Source organism: Neopsephotus bourkii, unplaced genomic scaffold, assembly GCF_033783945.1.
Source record: "Neopsephotus bourkii isolate Nb327-2 ecotype Australia unplaced genomic scaffold, CSIRO-AGI_Nbou_v1 NB_547, whole genome shotgun sequence".
Classification (NCBI taxonomy): Eukaryota; Metazoa; Chordata; class Aves; order Psittaciformes; family Psittacidae; genus Neopsephotus; species Neopsephotus bourkii.
The window spans coordinates 2,139,543-2,160,239 of record NW_026901048.1 but is presented as its reverse complement, the minus strand read 5'-3'; the positions used below and the strand labels follow the sequence as shown (position 1 = coordinate 2,160,239).

Here is a 20,697-nt window from a genome sequence, read left to right as displayed (position 1 = left end):
GAAGGCATACTTCTAAAAAATTACCTCTAGAAAAGGTTATATCAAATTCATTATTTTCCATTGTACTCTCCAAATATACGTAGATCTTTTTAATATGGTCATATATAAGTGCCAGTTACTATCTTGTTAGATGATCATGAATGAATGCCACTGTAAAACAGTATTTTAGCCTAGAGAATGTACCAAAACCTGCCAATTTCAGGTATAGTAAATAAGCAAACAGAAAATGCCTGAAGCACAGAATAGCTATGATAGCCTGAAAACCTGTATGCCCAAATTAAAAAAATCGCTTTTTTGTTTGTTAACATAGGAAGTATTAAAACAGTAGATGAAAATGCATATATATATTCCATTTCTGGTCCAGAAGCTAATAGAAAGTATACCTGTCAACGCTGACAAATGAATAGGAACAACTAATTTACAGATCATGATGTTAAAAATACTTGGTATCTACATTCTTAGTTTTGAGGTCTAAAGACAGAAATGCATTTCATTTAAGGTAAATCAAGGTTTCAAACAAAGATAGTAACAAAAGCCAGAATTATTTGTATAGCCCTACTCCCCAACACAATTTGTAGAGATAAAAAATTGTGACTGAAAATCGTTTTATAAAAATGGAGAGTGTCTTTGCATCTACCTTCATTAAAATTCTATGCCTTTTGCTAACCACCAAAGAAAAGGCAGTGTTATTCTTCATCTTCCTGATTTCTTACTTTCAGAAAAATACTGAAGTATTGAAATCAAATGCCCCAGTATCTTATTTCACACTTTGTGCTGCAATCATGCTAAAATTTGAATGTTTTGATTATAAAATCCAATGATTTTGGAATACTTAATCAAAGAAAAAATATAAAATACAGGAAGATATGGGTTTATTCAAAGGTCGATTAATAACTTACAATTCTCCATTAGTGATTATAGAAAAAAGGCAGAACACAGCTGGCTATGTGCATGCCTTTGATAGTCTTACAGCATGGATAGGCACTTCATCATTCTGCCTTCCTACATTTATCTGTTAAAATTATTATCAAATATCAGCCAGGATGCAGTCGTGAATCACAGACTGCTCCTCGTCTTCAGGGGAATGATACAATGAGGGTCTATTCATCAGTATGGCAATCGGCACAAGTAATTAGTTCCCTAGACTGAGATCTCCTACAAAGCTTATTTCAGTCCGCAATGCAAACATATGACAATGGAAAGCTAATGGAAGCTGCTAAAATTTGTTAACCTCTTCTGCCATCAATCCTTCTGGTAGTCTACTGTGCTACAGTATTATGCAAAGATGGTAAATTATTAATTTGTCATTCATCTATCTTTCTACAGTTTTGATAGAATTAAGTGATGCCATTCTTCTGGGTAACAATTACAATTATACTGCATTACAAAACTATGATAGAATTATTAGAAAAATAGGTAACAACGATCAGGCATGAAGTATTATCCTGAAACATAATATATCTTTAGTCCCCTACTTTTATTTTCAGTTTGGCATACAAAATTTGCATAGGATTCCACCTCTTTCACCATTGTGCTGATTATTCACAAACAACAAAAACTAGACTGTGTAATTAGGTATTTATAACTACTAGAAACCACTGTATTATGAGGTTAAAAAACCCCTATTCTCTACGCATAGAAAAATATCTAGCAAAAACCTACACAGCCAAAAATAAACACCCATGCTGTCCAATTCTTACAACTGAGCCATTTTTGAGAGCAGCTACTGGGACAAATGCATACTTGTACCAATATTAACCTAAACATATATATATATACTCTAGAACAAGTAGCTTACTAGTAGGATCAATGAACTACTGCAGTCCCATGCCCTAAAGGCAATGCTGCAGCATGCAGACTTTACCTCTACAGCCAGGGGGAGACAGACATAAATATTGCTCTGATTCGGGCAGAACTGATCACTGGCAGATTGAAGAACCATGAAGTAAAGGGGCCAAGAAAGCAGATGTGGAGCATCAACTACAGGGAAAATTTTACAACAGAAGTTTCTGGCCTTACAATAAAGGCTGCCATATGGACTAAAGGTGCTATATGGACTGGATCAATGAACATAAGTACTTAATTAGCATAAGTGCAACAGCAACATTTCTCAGGGGATTGGGGATTTATGAATTATAAATCATACCATTTGCATGGATTTGTCAGGGCTCCCTCTAACATGATACACACTAATTAGTTCCTTAGTAACAATATTGATTTAATAGAAACAACGCTTTGATATTAAATGTTTTACTCCAATAGCATAACCATTATTTTATTTTTCAAACAGTTCCCAAAACTACCAGGCTACATACTCAGAACTGAGATAAAGCCTTCCTTTCAATTCCTGTGTAACTAATTAGACTGTTACAGTTGTACAGAGATGAGACAAAATACAGAATGACCAATCCAACATGCATTATCAGGACTTTGAGAGCATTATGCAAAAGAAAATGTCACTGTGGTTAGTGGGAAAAAAGTTTCAATGTTCACATACCTTCATTCCAAGACCAAGAAACCTATTTTTCCTAACAGTTTCAAAGATTAAGACAACTGGAAACAAAACATAGTGAGAGGTTTGCTAGTTTTATTATGGTGTTATAGCAAAGGAATTTTAGGTGTGGGAATTACCTATTGGTCCTCATACCCGTATAGGAGATCTAAATTGAATCTAAGCAGTACAACCAGATAATGACAAGAGGACTGAAGAACTATTTCTTGTAGTGCTTTATCCATTGTGTATTTCAAGACAGTCTGCTAACTCTATGACCACAGAAAAGAAGCAGTCAGAACAATAGCATGGCTAGGAAAATGTAAACCTACAAAAGCAATAGCCTCAGAGGTCTTAAGGATGTACTTGGGCCACCAGTTAATTGACAATGGATTTTAGCACACCACAGAATCACCCATTCAGACCCTTAGATTAGTGAAGTACTAAACAAACAAACACAACACAGAAAAGAGAAACAAAAGGAAGGGAAGAGGAAAGCAGCACAGTTACAGAAATTGTCTGCAGAGAGAGGATGACTAGAGCTCTAAATGACCTCTTCTATCTAGAAGGCTATCTAGCCTTAAAGGCAAGAAAAACTACTGACAAAAAGCAATTGGAACAAGCTTAAAAGCAGATGGAAACTAGATGGTCTATGCCCATGAAAAAAGATGTGTTCTTACAACAGAGTCTGCTACTATAGTCTTTTCACAGTCTACTATTTAAAGAAAAACAGTCCTTGCCCTGCTGTATAGCAATAACACACTAAACATGGATCTGAAACGTTAGTCAATGTGAATTTTGTGCTGCTAGAAATGACTGCACTGGCACTTCAGGAAGCAGAGGCTGTTCCCAGGCAGAACAAGAACACAGGTGGTGATCATGAAATAAGCATGATACCTCATTCACATATCCTAAACCTATGTGAAGATACCAAGATAAATTTCCAGACAACATACACCTCGTTGGAACGCTAACTGTACAGTTAAGTAGGTAAGTCAATTTCCAAACCTAATCAATCCTTGGTCTCTCCACTAAGACCATGAGCAAGTCAATCAATCAGTCATACCAATTTCTAAGGTGTAAATGCTCAGACACAGACACCTAGGCTAAATTTGTTTCATAGACAACCAGAGTGTGGCAACAACACTTATTCATCAGTAACAACGGTACAGATTTGAAAGGAAACCTTGAAGAAGGCACCTCTACAATTTCTCCATCACCAACTGCAAGCCTACTACAACTGCCGCTTCTAATTTGTTCAGCATTTTGGTTGCAATAGCTCACCAAATGCACGTGCTACTAATAAATTAACACAAAAGAGCAATTGTAGAACGTAAACAGTGACTCCAAATTTCAAAGAAAAAAATATGTTGGATTACTGCAATGCCGTTCAGGAAAAATTCTTCCTCTATGTCTAGGGGACTTTTGTGTTCCACGTAAATACTTCATGTATTTCCATGTAAAATACTTCAAGAACTCATGCCAGACATCTGCTGCAAGATACACAAACATTTTTCTCCAAAAACAAAGAAGCAATTGTACTCGCATTTGATTGTCAATCCAAAAATAGAAGGTGAAGTTCTAGAAAGCACTGCAGAAATCTTGATGAAGTACCACTAGCAGACTGCAGGGCATCAGGTAACGTAAGAGTCTGCTTTATCTTGCGAATTGAAATCCATTGCATTTTCATGCAGCTGGATGTGCAGAATATTAACTGAAATCTCTTACATTTTGCACGTCATCATAAAATGCATGGTGTGTTCCACTGACTTGATAAAATGCAATTTCAGAAAACAAGTAAAGCATTTTCTGAATCCCTTCAATATTCTTGTAATGAGCTTTCACAAACTCTGATCTAAAAAAACCCAAGTCATACCAGATTACCTAATCATGATTAGCTACATGTCTATAAGTACTAATCTAAACAACATTTTGTGCACATCAATTTGTGTATTACTGATTTGTGACATGATAAAAATACTTAAACACATTTCTGAAAATAAAGCACTGAGCTTAATGGTGGTAAAGCAAACACTGACGATGTAACTTGACAAGCAATTCTCAGGAGCAGTACCAAGTTCAGCTTTTCATGCAGAGACCCCATGCACAAGGGTTTGTGTTGCCATGTGGTAAACCTGTATTAAAGTACTGATGCTGTAAGGAAAATGACTGGTTTTTAGTAAATCAGATTCTTGATCTGATTCCAAAATTTGCCTGTATTACCAAAGGACACAGGAGAAAGTTTGATTAGTATTAAGTCAAAGTTGCTGCTAAAATATTACTTGGTCAGCTACATTCTGTCTCAATGTCTGTATTTCACAGCACTTCACTGATGATGTGTCTACTTCAGAACATTAAAGATTAATTAACTCCTAGCAAGTGCATTGAGATCTTTGGAAATGCTACCTACGTTACCTGTATTTGATGGCAAAACTAGTTAAATATCATCTACTCTTCCTCCCTCAGTTGCATTCACATAAGCATCATAGAATTAAACTTAGCTAGGGATGTGAAAGATAACAGGAACAGATTCTATAGGTATAAAGCACATAAAAGAGAGACTAAAGACAACTTGGGCCCTCTCTGGAAGCTATGAGGAGAACTGGCTACCCTGGATTTGGAGAAGGCTGAGGTTCTAAGTGACTTCTTTGCGTCAGTCTTCACTGGCAACTGCTCTGACCACACCACCTAAGTCTTGGAGACCAGATGCAGGGACTGTGAGAATGAAGACTTTGGGCCCACTGTAAGAGAGGAACTGGTTCGAGACCATCTTAAGAACCTGAATGTACACAAGTCCATGGGACCTGATGAAATCCATCTGCAGGTCCTGAAGGAGCTGGCGAATGAAGTCGCTAAGCCGCTGGCCATCATATTTGAAAAATCATGACAGTCAGGTGAAGTTCCCAATGACTGGAAAAAGAGAAATATAACCCCCATTTTCAGGAAGGGGAAAATGGATGACCCGGGGAATTACAGACCAGTCAGTCTCACCTTTGAGCCTGGCAAAATCTTGGAGCAGATTCTCCTGGCAGGCATGCTAAGGCACATGAAAATCAACAAGGTGCTTGGTGACAGCCAGCATGGCTTCACTAAGGGGAAATCCTGCCTGACCAATTTGGTAGCCTTCTATGATGGGGCTACAGAACTGATGGACAGCGGTAGAGCAGTTGATGTCATCTACCTGGACTTGTGTTTGACACTGTCCCACACGACATCCTTGTCTCCAAAATGGAGAGACGTCAATTTGATGAATGGAACACTCGATGGATAAAGAACTGGGTGGATGGCCGCATGCAGAGTTGTGGTCAATGGCTCAATGTCCAGCTGGAGACCAGTAATGAGTGGTGTCCCTCAGGGATCGGTGTTGGGACTGGTCTTGTTCAACATCTTTGTCAGTGACATGGACAGTAGGATTGAGTGCGCCCTCAGCAAGTTTGCCGATGACACCAAGCTCTGTGGTTCGGTTGATACGCTGGAGGGAAGGAATGCCATCCAGAGGGACCTTGACACGCTTGTGGGGTGGGCTGATGCCAACCTCATGAAGTTTAACCATGCCAAGTACAAGGCCCTACACCTGGGTCGGAGCAATCCCAGACACAGCTACAGGCTGGGCAGAGAAGAGATTCAGAGCAGCCCTGCAGAGAAGGACTTGGGCATCTTGGTTGATGAGAAAATGAGCATGAGTCGGCTTCAGTGTGCGCTTGCAGCCCAGAAAGCCAACCATATCCTGGGCTGCATCAAGAGGAGCGTGACCAGCAGGTCGAAGGAGGTGATCCTGCCCCTCTACTCTGCTCTCGTGAGACCTCACCTGGAGTACTGTGTGCAGTTCTGGTGTCCTCAACATAAAAAGGACATGGAACTGTTGGAACAAGTCCAGAGAAGGGCCATGAGGATGATCAGGGGACTGGAGCAACTCCTGTAGGAAGATCGGCTGAGAAAGTTGGGGCTGTTCAGCCTGGAGAAGAGAAGGCTGCGTGGAGACCTCATAGCAGCCTTCCAGTATCTGAAGGGGGGCTATAGGGATGCTGGGGATGGACTCTTCATTAGGGACTGTAGTGATAGGACAAGGGGTAATGGGTTAAAACTTAAACAGGGGAAGTTTAGACTGGATATAAGGAGGAAGTTCTTTCCTGTTAGGGTGGTGAGGCACGGGAATGGGTTGCCCAGGGAAGCTGTGAATGCTCCATCCCTGGCAGTGTTCAAGCCCATTTTGGATGAAGCCTTGGGTGGCATGGTTTAGTGTGAGGTGTCCCTGCCCATGGCAGGGGGGTTGGAACTAGATGATCTTAAGGTCCTTTCCAACCCTAACTATTCTATGATTCTATGATCTGTGTGGCCACACTAAACCTAATCACAGTAAGAATTCTGAGCTTGCTAGGCTTCAATGCTTTTATTCTGTTGTATATTAGTAATCTGTTAACACTGCAGCCTCACCAGCAATTATGTAACTAAAAATGAGGGAAAGAAATGCACAGGTGAGGGGAAGAGACGGGAAAGGGAGAGGAAGGGAGAGGAGGGCAGATCTGTAATGCCCAGGTTTGCATTTTAAAAAATGGTATAAATGTTGTTTTCATGCTTTTGTACAGTAGTTGGGATATTATGTCTTTGTCTCAACCACCCATTAGACACTGAAGCTACCATTCCCCACCCAAGCTTTCCAATCTCTGCTTTGAATCATATAAAAAAATCTGTTCCCATCTAACTAGCACATAATACAAAACCAGAAGACCATTGCCAACTTCAGGTATCACAGTGACTCTTTTCTACATTGACAAGCATTGAATTTCTCATTTAAAAAGCAATCCGGAAAAAATGTTGACTTTAAATGTTTCAGTCTCCCTCTACACATTCTGAAGTCAGGGTAAAGACACAGGCTTGTCTTTACTGAAGTCAGGGTAAAGACAAGCCCACTTTTAATGTGTTGCTGTCTTAGACAACGGTGCTATTAACCTCCAGTTTAAAAACAGTTCTGTTTATGTACGAGTTTATGTATGCTCTTCTTTCATCTTTATTAACCCCTTGGTGGCCAAACACAGCCCAGCTTTTTTGGAGGCAGCATTCTTTGAAGTGCTGGCATTCCAGTGCACACTGATACTTCAAAGAGGGCTCACTTAAGTGCATGGTACAGTAGTAATCATGTATTCCACAACCACTACCTTATCTTAGACTGATCTTATTTTGATCAGTCTAAAGCTGTACTTTAAAAGATGTCACCCTAAGTCACAGTTCACTTCTTGTTGCAGTTCCATCAAGATTAATCGTAATTAAACTGAAATGAAAACTACTCCTCTATCAGAAACTAACATGAAAACTTTATTTTGGCTTTGAGCAAAATTAGTTCAGACATGATTCAGACATGGAAGAATGGATGTAGTGCAAATTTGCAAACAGATGGTTTGACTTTGTTGCTTATAGGTATTTCCAGATCTCACACATCCTACACCTGATAACAGTCAACAACTTTTGTTTTTCAAAATAACTCTAGTTAATATAGATCCCATAAACTATTATTCATATTGAAAATAAAAACTGCCATAACATACAAAGAATAGGTACAATGTATTTCAATGGAGGTTTCTTGCTATTTGTCTGATAATGTGGAAATTTAGGCTGCAATATGAGCAATGGACTATAACAATATAGGTTGGAGGCTATATAATAAAGGAGCCAGCTCAATCTCCATCTCCTTAGATATTCCTACTGGTTCTGATGCTTTCACCTCAAGCATATGCATAGACAGGACCTATATCTTTTCTCATTAATTACAGCATCAGCAAATTTTCTGTGAGGAATAAAGCACATTGAAATATTATGACTCAGATTAATTCTTTCCAGTAGTTTGGAATTTGAGATTATAATCTTTCAGCATTTCTGGATATACGGATCAATTTTTGACCAAACTAAGAAAATTTCCTCAGATGCGTTGTTTTGTTTGTATATTGTTCTAAACACAGAAGTATTAAACACAGGAATTACACTAAAGCTTCCCCCCAAAAAAAATCTTAGATTTGACCTGCACCAATCATTTAAGCTTCACTACCATCTCTTTTAGAAGAAACAGGATGAAATTAGATTCCCACATATCTGCACTTTAACAGCTGTGCCTAACCTGTACCCTTTTTTTATAGATCCCTTAACAGCTGGATACCTTTTTTGCTTCCATAAAAATGTAATAGTGCACCCCTCTGATTGAGCAAATGGTTTTCTGTTCTACATTCTTCTAAAGGAAGCTGAACTCTTTTTTCTTTTGTAATATGCTTTCAGAGTCCTCTGTCAGAAAAATCTAAAACAAGCGTTCTTTTTTCATCCCGCCCCCCCACCCCCCCAAGTTAAAATTAGTATCTAGCAACTAAATTAACTCAACATTTGACAAACACTGAAGAGAGGATAGGAAAGGTGACTGAGACATAGGTACAACATCCATGGTTTTCCTGTCCAGAATGAACTTCTGCAAGGTGGTTCAAGGTCTGTTAAAGATTACTTGCCAAAGTAAGCTCTGCATTCAAGAGAGACCAGTCTGCTAGTTCTTTTGACAGGAAAGAGACTGCCCTCCAACTTAGGAGAGATGGAACAACTCTGGCCTACATACACATAAAGCTTTGGGGTTTTGGGTGGTTTGTTTTGTTTTTAAATTTAGAATAATAAAGAGAAGTTTTCTCTGAGGTCTCCTAATGACTACATATCAAAAATATATGCATTTGCCTTTTTATTGTGGACAGATTATGGAGAGATTAGAGAATTCCCCCCTCACCCTCTTGCTTAATCACAACTTACATTAGGGGGAACAGGTAACTCAGGTCCACAGCATGTGTACTGAAGTCTCAGAGACACCCAACTTCAACACTACCTGCATTTCTCCTACTCTCTATCCAAAATCAAAGCTTAGATTTAAAAAAAAAGAAACAAACCAAATATTCAACAACCAACAAACCAATCAACAAAAAAATAACCAACAAAAAAGCCCAAACCCAAATAAAACCACTTTTCAAGCATGTTTTAATAGCTAACACTTCTCTGAGAGATATAACTCAGGATTTAAAAATCTGAGGAGGGCAAAAATCTGGGAAATGACTTCATTGCGTGATGATTGCAAGAACATATGTAAGAAAGAGTTCAAGTAACTGCAAACATTGTATCACTCTCAGAGACAGGAAACGATAACTGCAAGGCAGCAAGACCACTAAAGAAGCACATGGAACAAGACTCTTAACTGTTACCATACTAACATAGCACAGTCAGGAAACAACAACAGGACTCAAAAATCTTTAAAAAGGTTTAACTTATTAAACATATTTATCTGAAAGAGTTGCAAAAGGTCTCTAAAAATAAAAACAGAGCACTGAATTATGATGAAGCACCCTTTCCTGGAACACAGAGAATACTGTATTTACTCAAGCTTTAAATGAAGGGAAAAGTAGCCTGAAAACACACCTTATCTGCTGTTACATGTAGTCAATGAACCAGGAGATAAAAGGCTGGCAATTAACAGACACTGCACAGAGGCATGCTCAAAACTATTACCTGACACAGTCTGCAAGTGAAGCTGTCACTGAACTGTTCTTTGTGAGGTGGTAGGTATCAGCTCACACCAAGACCCCGCAGGTGGCATAAAGAATACTGCTTTACATCTATCTGCCTCACAGCTTGCAAGAACTCGGTGTGAAACAGCAGGTACATTACGCTACTGAGGATGGAGAAGCAGCATTAAGCTATAGACATTAGGGTCTAGACAAGTAGGAAAAACGTTTCCAAGATGAGGAAAATAAGCTAAAAAAAAGTTGGAATCTTTATTTGGAAAGGTGAAAACGCATATCTGGGGCCAACATCAAGAGGCTGGGAGGCACTATGTAGACGGTTTCCTGTATGCACCCATCATTGCCATCCCATATTTAGATAAATAAGGGACTATTTCATGCCTGGTTACTCAGTGCTAATTTGAGCTCCCCTAAATATTTGCAGCTTCAATCACCCATCCTATCAAAGCTAGCTGAAGCTACTGAACTGCTTCCTGAGATTCACTGGTGCCTCAAGGGTTGCAACAGTTCTGAAGATAGTTACTAGGCCCTCTGAAAATCACAACTATCCTCTGGCTACACTAACAAAAGTGAAGTGCAGAAACCATCCTTATTCATGTTACAGAAGTTACCAAAGGACTACTTACAATAAGGCATAAGCAACGTTAGAATGCTAAACCACCCAAGGTTTTTATAACATGGTAATTGAAGAGGTTCGTCTAGGAGAAAAACTTGTACAGTAAAACATTAGAAGCATCTGAGAAGATGTAAACTTCTTTTCTATAGCTATTTTAAGAAAGAAATCTAGCAACAGATAACTTGAACACTTGGACTGAGCAATACAAGAGACATCGCGATACTCTTCCATGCACACCTCCTTCCTTTACACTGAAGACTAACAGCATTAGCATTTAAATCCAACGTTATAGAACAGGATTGATAACAAAACCTGTAAAATGAAAGCTGAAGAAGCAAGAAATTGGGAAATGTTTCCTGTTTCATCTCAGTGATTTAAAAATGAGTATGACCCTTCCCCCCAAATTCTTTCCCCTCTGTGCTAGCATGCTGAAAGATGAAGCTTTTTCTTGACCTGACAAGGTTTCCAACTTTTCCCTCTCCAGACAGCTACTCCTTTATTTGCTTTGAAGCAATTTACCAGCAACAATATCTCAGAGTTTTAAGTCAAATGTAGAAAAAAACCCAAAACAAAACCCAAACCAAACAAACAAAACCCCCAAAACAACAGTAGGGAAACCAGCATACCACTTTAGCTTCTTTCCCGACATTGAAATGACTTTCTCAATATTAAGCCATTCCTCTTGACACAGCAATCCCACCGCAGAGGAAAATGAAATGGACACAACACTGCCACTCACAAGTGGAAATAAGTCATATGCAACAAAGAATCTCTGTCCCACAGACACTCAGTACCACTAAGAAATGCCCCAGCAGAATGAACTGAGCAATCTGGGGTAGGTCACACTGGACCTCACCCAAACTGCACCACTCCAATGGCGCCACCAACCACCCAAACGACTCCCTGTCCCCTACAGAGGAAGGACATGAATGCATCCACCGGACACAAAGAGCACCAGAACGGCTGTACCTTTTCTCACCAAAAGTCTAACCTCAGATTCTGCATCCAAAAATGTCAGTGGTGGCTTAAGGAAGAGTAAGATCACACTGATCATGTACAAATTCCTCCTCAATACACTGCCAGTTTCCAGCTATTTTCAGCCCAGGGGTTTTCCTGAGTCTAGTGTGGTTTGTCTATTTATGCTCCTTCCTCCTCCTGATGTGTTTCTTTTCCAAGTGCTCATCCACAGTGGAGAAACAGAATTCAAACAAACCCAAGTATCAGTAGCCTCAATCCCCAAGTTTAGAGCTTGGAGAAGATTACTACAGTGAAAACCAAGAAGCTGGAAATGTGCTAATTTCTGTGAATTCCTGTTCTAATGTGTCACTACAGCATCAATGTAGAGAGTTTTAAGTGGCACAGGCAAACCTTAGTTTCTGGACTACAGAATTCAATGTGTGTGTGTATAAATCAAGTATTTGCATAGTATGTGATACTGGTAACGTTCATTAAAAACAACAGTAGGGACACTGAAGAGAAAAATCCTTTAGGTACTAAAAAAGTAGCTCCTAAGAAAACCATAAATTGCATATTTAAAATCTGGAATGCAAATGTGAGAGCAGAACATTTCTCTGTAACAACCATACAATTCTCCACATTTTTTTTTTGCTGGAGATGTTAATTCTTGTTTTATGTAAATTCTTCAGAGAAGATTATTTAAGACCATATCACTGTTAAATTATTGTGCAGATACTTATAAGCATAATTTAGGTATACTGCACTACAGTGTACATTTTCTTCCTGAACATAATCTTCCTCCCGCATGTATAAGCTGTGTGTGTAATTATCTGTAGTCACACCTTTTTCCATTATTCAGCATTAGAAATAATCATGTATTATCCCAGCTAAACTTCCTTTTTTCAGAAGCCTATGATGAAAAAATTAAAGAATCCAGACATTTTGACACAGTATATACTAAAACTTCCCCAAGAAAACTTGTTTACAGCATTTGTTAAATCCTTCACAGAAAATATTCTTAAAATCATGGTAAAAGAATTGAGAAGCATTTTTTCTTTTTTGTAATTAGCTACTCTGCTGACAGAAGAGTCCATTCAGACTGACACTCAAAACTGAGAAAAGGCTGTTTCATTTCATCACAAAAATAGAATGTTTCGACTTTCCTCTTCCAAATAAAAAGGCCATATATTTTGTGAGAGATTTCAAGGATGAGATAAAGTGAGAAGTTTTCTATTGCTGTAAAAAAAAAAAAACTATCTCAGAAGACAAACCATTTTTTCTCATGTTGGAAGGAAGATGAATGCAGCCATTAATGAAATAAACAAAGCTCCAGAAAGAAATAAAACCCTACTAATTTACATGCAAACCAGTTTCTTGGGGTTTTTTTTAAGTGACTTACGAGTTTCTATTTGGACTGCTTCAAATACTGAATACATACATAGCTACTTGTACTACATTTTCTTTCAACTAAAAATTAAAAATAGCAATGAAAACAACGGCAAAGGGACTCAAATAAAACCTGATCTTTTGCTACAACTTCTCAAGGTCACAGGATTCATTTTCAGTATCATGCACCATTAAAATTTACTTTGTTGTACTAGTCACTAAGAGGGATAGAGAATGTGGTTTTCAGAAAAGGGACGGCTTTCATCTAGACTTTCACCCTCTTTATAGGGAATAACTCTGCTGAACATTGGAAATGAAATACATGTGTGAAGCTATTTGGGCAAGCAGCAAATACAGCAACAGCAATGGATTACTTACCAAACCATATGACAGAAGTCACCAATCTTTGATACTAATCACTGCAATATGGTATTTTCCCCAAAAATTTCCCATGAGGGAAGGAGACAGTGAGAGGAGAAGGGGCAAACTGACAATCATCACAGAGATTAGAGGTCACTGTATGGCATTTGCGGATGAGAAATTAACACATTAAACGAATGCTCATTGGCTGCATTTATTTTGTGATGTGGATTCAATCGCTTTTGAGTGCTTAATAAACAATAGGTTTTTAGGTAATTCTACTTGGCCAGATGTGTTCTTGGATATTATTTTAATTTCAATTTACTATACTTGAATCATTTGTGATAAAGTTAGACAAGTCAAAGCCAGCTGTGTGAAGAGAACTTCAATTTTGCCACATAGTAGCTGTTGCCCAAAGTATTTATTTGGTTATCTCTGAACAAAGTTGCTCAGTATGGCCATGCTAAAGGCTTTGGACGTTCACAGCCTGTATACAATCAGTAGGTGTTTGCTAATGGTAAAACAACTTTGAATATGCTGCCTGTCCTTCCCCAGGTTGTCCCTCTCAGACTCCCCCCAACACACTTCTCTCATGTCCCTCTCAGATTGTGACCTCACATGCATCAAACCCACACAGAAGAACAGTCTTACTTCCTATCCATGACAAACATGAATTATAGAAGAAACAAAGAGCCTATGACATAACAAAGAAAGTATCTAGATGGGGAAGCCATGGAAGATGAATGTATGAGGGGAATGATTAGCATACATGATCTGCTGGGGATCAAGCTTAAGGGCAGTTGGGAATCAGCAGGACAAGAGACAGAGTATAGAAAAGGTGGCACAAAACCAGGTCTGGCTAGGACAAAAACATGGGGAAAAAATCAGTGAAAGGTGAAGAAAGAAACCTGATGAAAAATTAATGGGGATAAATGCAGACAAGCAAGAGCAGAAGGAAGGGGGAGGTGCGTACAAGAATATTTCTTCTATAATGTCCTTTTTAGGATACCTTCATACCATACCACAATATTAGTCTGGTGCTCATTTGTGGTTTTTCTGAAGAGAGGGGTGAAGTAGTGTGTGTATGTGTATGCTGAACATACAGTGCTTCCACTTCCAAAATTTCCCTGCCATGAAGTAATCTTGCAGCTGCTCCTTAAAACAGCAAAGATCTCAACCATACAAGTCGTGTCTCACCTACCACTTAAAAAATAAATAAATGAAATACACCGCCACCCCAGCTAAAATTACATCTTAGCATCTTCAGCAGCAGCAGCAGCAGCTTCATTAAAGTTACCAAATGAATCCATCCAAAACTGTGAAGTTTTTAGTGATGTCACTACAAGGTTCTTTAAGTAAGGACAGATAATACTGTGCTTATGCTGCCTTTTAATGTTTGCATCAGGAGCCTGATGCTATACTCAGACACACACTGCAGTAAGGCAAAGCTAGAAAATGTTTCTAGGAATACAAAACAGAAATAGTACACTCTCCCCCCCAGAAAAACTAAATAAAAACCAAAAAAACAAAAACCCCTCCCCAGTACTTTAAAATGACTTAATGGGGGCTACAAAGCACATTAGTACAGGTATTACATAGAAATGCAGTTCCTGATTCCCAGTTTTGATATGGTTGCTCTTTCTGCCATCCTTAAAATGGCAATCCCTCAACTATTTATTTCTGAGGGTGCATCAAGGACTAGTAAACATCAAAGTGGAATGCTACAGTTTTCTTATTCTATAAAAATTTAGGAACAAAAAATATTTGCCTTACTAGGGCAGAGAGAGTACTCACAAAGGCTATCTGCTGTGTTTATAATTTAGAAAATATTGTTTCAGTAATCAAGCTTTAACGCTAGTATGTAGAACCACAGACCATAAGAGATGTATAATAAAATCCACAGATACAAAGGGTGTGATAAATCCAGTGTTTAAAATGCTTTGGGGTTTTGGTGGCTTGGGTTGTTTTGGGGATTTTGTTGTTGCTGTTGGTTGGTTTTTATACATAAAATTATATGTTCCTTTATTTAAAAAGAAGTGTTCTTGCATTGTCAGCATTACTGTACTGTGAAATAGCATTGTCCCCCTTAAATACAGTATTACCCACAAGCATATGCTTTGTGTTTCTAAGTAACATTAATAAGGAAGTTGCCTTAAAGCCCATTCAAGTAATGGGTCAATATTCCCAGATCTGACATACAAAAAGACTTCTAAAACCAAGCTTGTCTTTTTTTTTGTTGTTTATTTTCTATCTATTTTTTGCTCTTGTTCACCCTCCTTTGAAGTTAGTCTTCAAAGCTTCAATATCAACTGGAATGCAGCATTAAGGATTTTACGACACTATGCTACTTAAACTTTTATTGTTTTGTTGCGAAATCATAATAAGAAGGATTAAGTTCTTCTAGTTGGCTTCTTTGTTTCTCTATTCCTTTTTCTCTTTTTCTGCTATTTACTCTTTTTTCTTTTTAATTCCAACATGCCATAAATCTGTATCATGCCCTTCTTAGTCTTCCCACATAGACAAAATAATGCAGTTTACACTTAAACATGTTCAAGAAAAATTAACATTCTTTATCATTTTCTAGCAGAGACAGTTAATACTCTCAGGCTACATTAATAGAATCTTTCTGCCATTGTAGAAAGTTTGATAGCACTCTTATTTCAATGTCTGAATTTTTCTCCTTTTTTTGACAAAGACAAATGATTGCCATCAATCAAGATCCAATCGGGTATACACAGAGTCAAGCAAATGCATCACTCTTTACTGGTTTTCCTGCTATTTGTGCAGGCTTTGCTCCATATTATTTTATAGAATGATCAAAAAAGCAGCCATAAGATAGATCATTCACACCCACTGTAAAATTAACTTTCATGAATAATGAGAGTTTTAAACCCCAGATAATGTATATGTTATACAGAAGATATTGCTGGAGTTCATTTCTGGCTAGAGATTATGTAAATGATACTATATGACCTTTATCATTACAAACAGGACATGCAAAACACATATTATTTCATACATCATTCTAAAGCAAGTCAGTACCTAAAGGAGAATCATCCATTTATAATGTTCATGGTGAAGTGCTAAGGTTGCAAGAAAGTGATATGAAGTACTCGTGATATTTTTGACTACTCCTCCCCCTTAACCTGTTACTTATGTGCTCTAAACATATTAGAAGTAACAAAAATAAAGTTTATTCCCCGTTTCTTTACAAGAAAATTAGTATTTTCTTTCTTGATAGAAAAATCATTTATCTTATGACTAAACTATTCTGATAATAACCATTTATGTCAAAGCCAATGATGTTGAATTAATATTAATATTTATGTAATGAATGAATAAGCAGTTCAATTTTTTATTTTAAATAACATTTTAAATCACTTTCCTTAAGTTACTTCCTTATTACTGAACAATAAGCTGAGCAAAGTTAAATTGCTTAAAGATCTCCCAAAGATAAAAGGTACCATTCACCATGAAGGCTAGACAGTAGACACACATATGGAATCAATGATGAACTCTAGGACAGATCTAGTCAACCAAGCAATGCTTGGACTGCATTATTCCAGACTTATCTGCACCAATGAGAAACAAAAAGAGTATTAAATGTGTTTTAAATTTTGAGACACTCATGGTTCTTAAGTATTTAAGGGCCCGTATCAAAATATCTGAATAAATATATTACTACAAAATTATATATAAACATTAAGAGAGAGAGACACAAACAAACACACATTGAAATGTCATATAGCCATCAAAGACATGCCAGTTCCAAAACATCAAAAACATCTGGTATGATCAAGCAATGAAGTGAAAAATTTGGTTAAACTGACTGTATATTATTACGTCAAGAATTATATGGTGCCACACAGTTCACCTGTTCTTACTTCTCAACATCTTTCTTACTTTCAAACCTTCTGTCTACCACTTCTTTCATCCAGTCCTAATACAGTCTTATTTTTCTGATAGGTTCAGTAGCTTCTGCTGATCTATTGGATCACATCACAGTTTTAGATACTGATCATACACCATGCTTTACATAATCACAAGAGAGAATTTAGTTACATCTCCAAGTTACTTCACACTCTGGCACCAATTTTCCAGTACAAGTACACTTGTAACACTTGTCCTTAAATCTACACAGTCTTCCACTGCAATGATCTGCTGCCCTTGCTAGTTGGGTGGATGATCCCTTTTTATTGAAGACATCTGAAGACACATAAGGGAGAAGATGGCTGAAAAAGATGACTGCAGTTTTCAGAGAACAGTGACAGAGATGGTACAGAACCCAAATGACACTGCACATCTAATCTGTCTTTTCACAGTCACTGATACTTTACCAAGTATGAAACCCTGGACTCCAAACTGAAGAACTGCTGGGTATCAAGATCAATACTGATCAATAAAGGCTTTACTCCTTAAAAGCAATGTACTGTGGCCAGATAATCTGAAAACCTGACAGAGGCCACTTACAACTTTAATCTCTTCTGTGCCTCAGTTTGCCATCTGTAAAATGGGAATAATTATGAATCACTGTAAAAAAACTCATCTGAAGATTTGTGAAGTCAGAAGCTGTAACAGAAAAACTCTAGTAAAGCCCACAGGATTCTATATTCAGTATAGAATATAATCTACTTCACAGTGTTAGAAACAAAAAAACACTTTACTTAAAGTGAAGAAAAAGGTTTTACCTCAGCAAGAGCTGGAATCCAAACTCAAACAACATTCGAATAGCTGCTTAGCAGTTGTCATTCTGTGCACTAAATGTTACAATAGTCCCAAGAGCAACAGTATGAGACTCTTCAATTAAAAACAGCTTCATAAGACATGCAGCTCCAAAATATGTTTGAATAAGTAATGTCAGTTCTGAACCTCACTAGACTTTTGAGCTCTTGACTTTGCAACTTTAACAATTCTGTCAGGGAACTGCGGTGGAGAGTAGACGTGTCTGTCTACCTGTTCTCCACCCACTGGAGAGACAGAAAAGAAACAAGGCCAGAAAATAAAAAAAGTAGAAAATAACAGAAATTAGCTATCAGCAGAAAATAACAGTCTATAGGTATCGTAGAAATAATTGCCAAAAAATCAGTTTTATGAATGAAGATAAGCTTCTGATTAGATGGAATTTATCATATAACACTTCCTGACTAAGGGAACAGTTGCCCACAGCCATCCTGATCTTTGTGTGCTATCATGTTTTAAAACAAATTTGTACAGCAATTTTCTCTAGAAGGGTCAAGCCAGGGCAGACATCTCTGTGTGATACTCAGAACTTTAGAACTGCAGTTAAACTGCTGTGGCCCTTCTCCCATACACTTTAAGAGACCCTTATCAAGAATCACCAAGAAATTCTGTTCTAACAGACTTCCCAGTAGTATCACCAACATATATATGTAGTCAGGATGTACATCAGCAAAAACAGTACGAAAAAACATTCATATGTTAAATGACTCTGTAGCCTTATCTGACAGAAGCTTGCAGCTGCACGTACACCGTTTATACCTGCATTACTAGAACAATTTCAGTATTAAGTATTATAATTCCAAATGTAGATAGTTATCCTTTCTCCCCTTCCCTCAGTGACAGTTCTGGAAGGGATATAGAGATCCTTCACTTCACCTTTAAGTGTAGCCCCTGTTTTCATCAGCTGTAGCTCCCAGTTTCCAGAGCCCTGTTATTTTCACCCCTATTTCATGTCCCCCATTCTCCTCCTGGTCAAGCATCCTTATGGCCATCTTCATATCCTTCCCCACCAAGAAGGGACTGCCTTTACATACATTCTCCTTCTGCTCTTCTTGCCATTTCTTTCCAGAATCTAAAACTGCACTGTGGAATTGAGTAGCAGAGGCAACTGTAGTGTGGAAATAACAGTAATTTATGTTGTCCTTGACTAGTTTTCTGTTTGCTTTTTAGTAGGTCATTTGAAGCCAACATATGTGCTAATCAGACACCCGGAGTTCCACGTACCACTCATTTTCCTCTCTCCAGTTTCCTAATTACCTCTGAAATATGAGTGTTCTAATCAGTCATGGCTGTCACGCTTCCCCATAAAGCAACTTCAGCAACTTTAGCCATTCTGCCAGAGCTGCAGTTGAATCAGTGGCAACATCGTTTACCTTGACCAACAGCACTCAAAGAACAAGCCCAATGGAAGAACTTTTCACATGAAACAGAAAAGCCTCTTCAATGCAAGACATAAGCTAATCAGCAGGGTCGAATTACAGACCCAATAGTGAGGACTGCATAATGTATTGTAAATATATTTTAACCTCTGTGAAGAAAACAACCTTATTTTTTGCCTTTCTTCTCCCATCTATGTTCAGAACGCATAATAGCCAGCATGTCTCCAAAGCATTGATATAACCCGCCTAAAGCATTGATATAAATTGGGTATTTTTCCTCCATTTCTCATATGGAGTTCCCAGCAACTGTCCTGTTTGCATTAGCTAGAGTAAATGGAAATATCCCCTCAAAGAGGCAGATATTAATCATTTTCTAATACATGCACCAAAAAAAAAACCAAACCAATATAAAAAATGAAATGCAAAATACAAAGGGAAAAGAGATAAGGGAAATCAGTTTTACTTCTGAGCTATGGGTAGTTTTTCTTCAAAATTTCTTCATATTCTCCTTTTCAGTGGCATCCAAAATCTTTAGTAGCCTCTATTTCAGATAATTTTCTAATATATTAAATGCCTCATATTTAATACTATTGTGCCATTCGGTAATTTACTTAGTAGAGCTTATGAAGAATTTGCTTTGCCTATATTATAAACTCAAATTCAGTACAGTAAAAGATAAATTAAAGATAACTGGGTTTGTATTTTGTCTTTAAATTGTGTTAAAATACTCCTGCCCCTCAGTTTGAGCACATAAAGGCATCAGATATTCCAATGTCAGATAAAAACATGTTAGACTTAAAAGCATAGTTATTCTGAAGCAAAACTGGCCACACAGTATGAAACAAATCAATGATGTCATTTAATGATGGTATGCTTCAACCATCTTACTACTTCCCCCCCCCCCTCTTTTTGAAGCCTTGCTGTCTTCTGTTTAAAGGAAGAAAAACTTATGCTGTCATCAGTTCTTATCAAACAGAAAAACTGCAAAGCCTAGACTCCTACACAAAAATATCACACTCTGAATACAAAAATAATTTACATAATAGATTAAAACACACTTGCAGGATAAACTGAGGGCAAAAATTACCTTGGTCAGGGAGAAAGGCATGAGAGTTCAATGTCTGGCTTGTTCTTTGACCTAAACAACTTTTAGATTGATGTCTAACAACACATGGTACCATACAGTAAAAATAAGAGTTTGTATTTCTCAATACTTGCTTGCTTCCTTGTTTA

The 20,697-nt window shown here is 37.7% G+C and overlaps 1 protein-coding gene across 3 annotated transcripts in view; it reads right to left on the bottom strand.

Moving 5' to 3' along the window:
- LRBA (LPS responsive beige-like anchor protein) overlaps nt 1–20,697 on the bottom strand; it is a 400,194-nt gene that overhangs the window by 192,929 nt on the left and 186,568 nt on the right. The window lies entirely within an intron of this gene.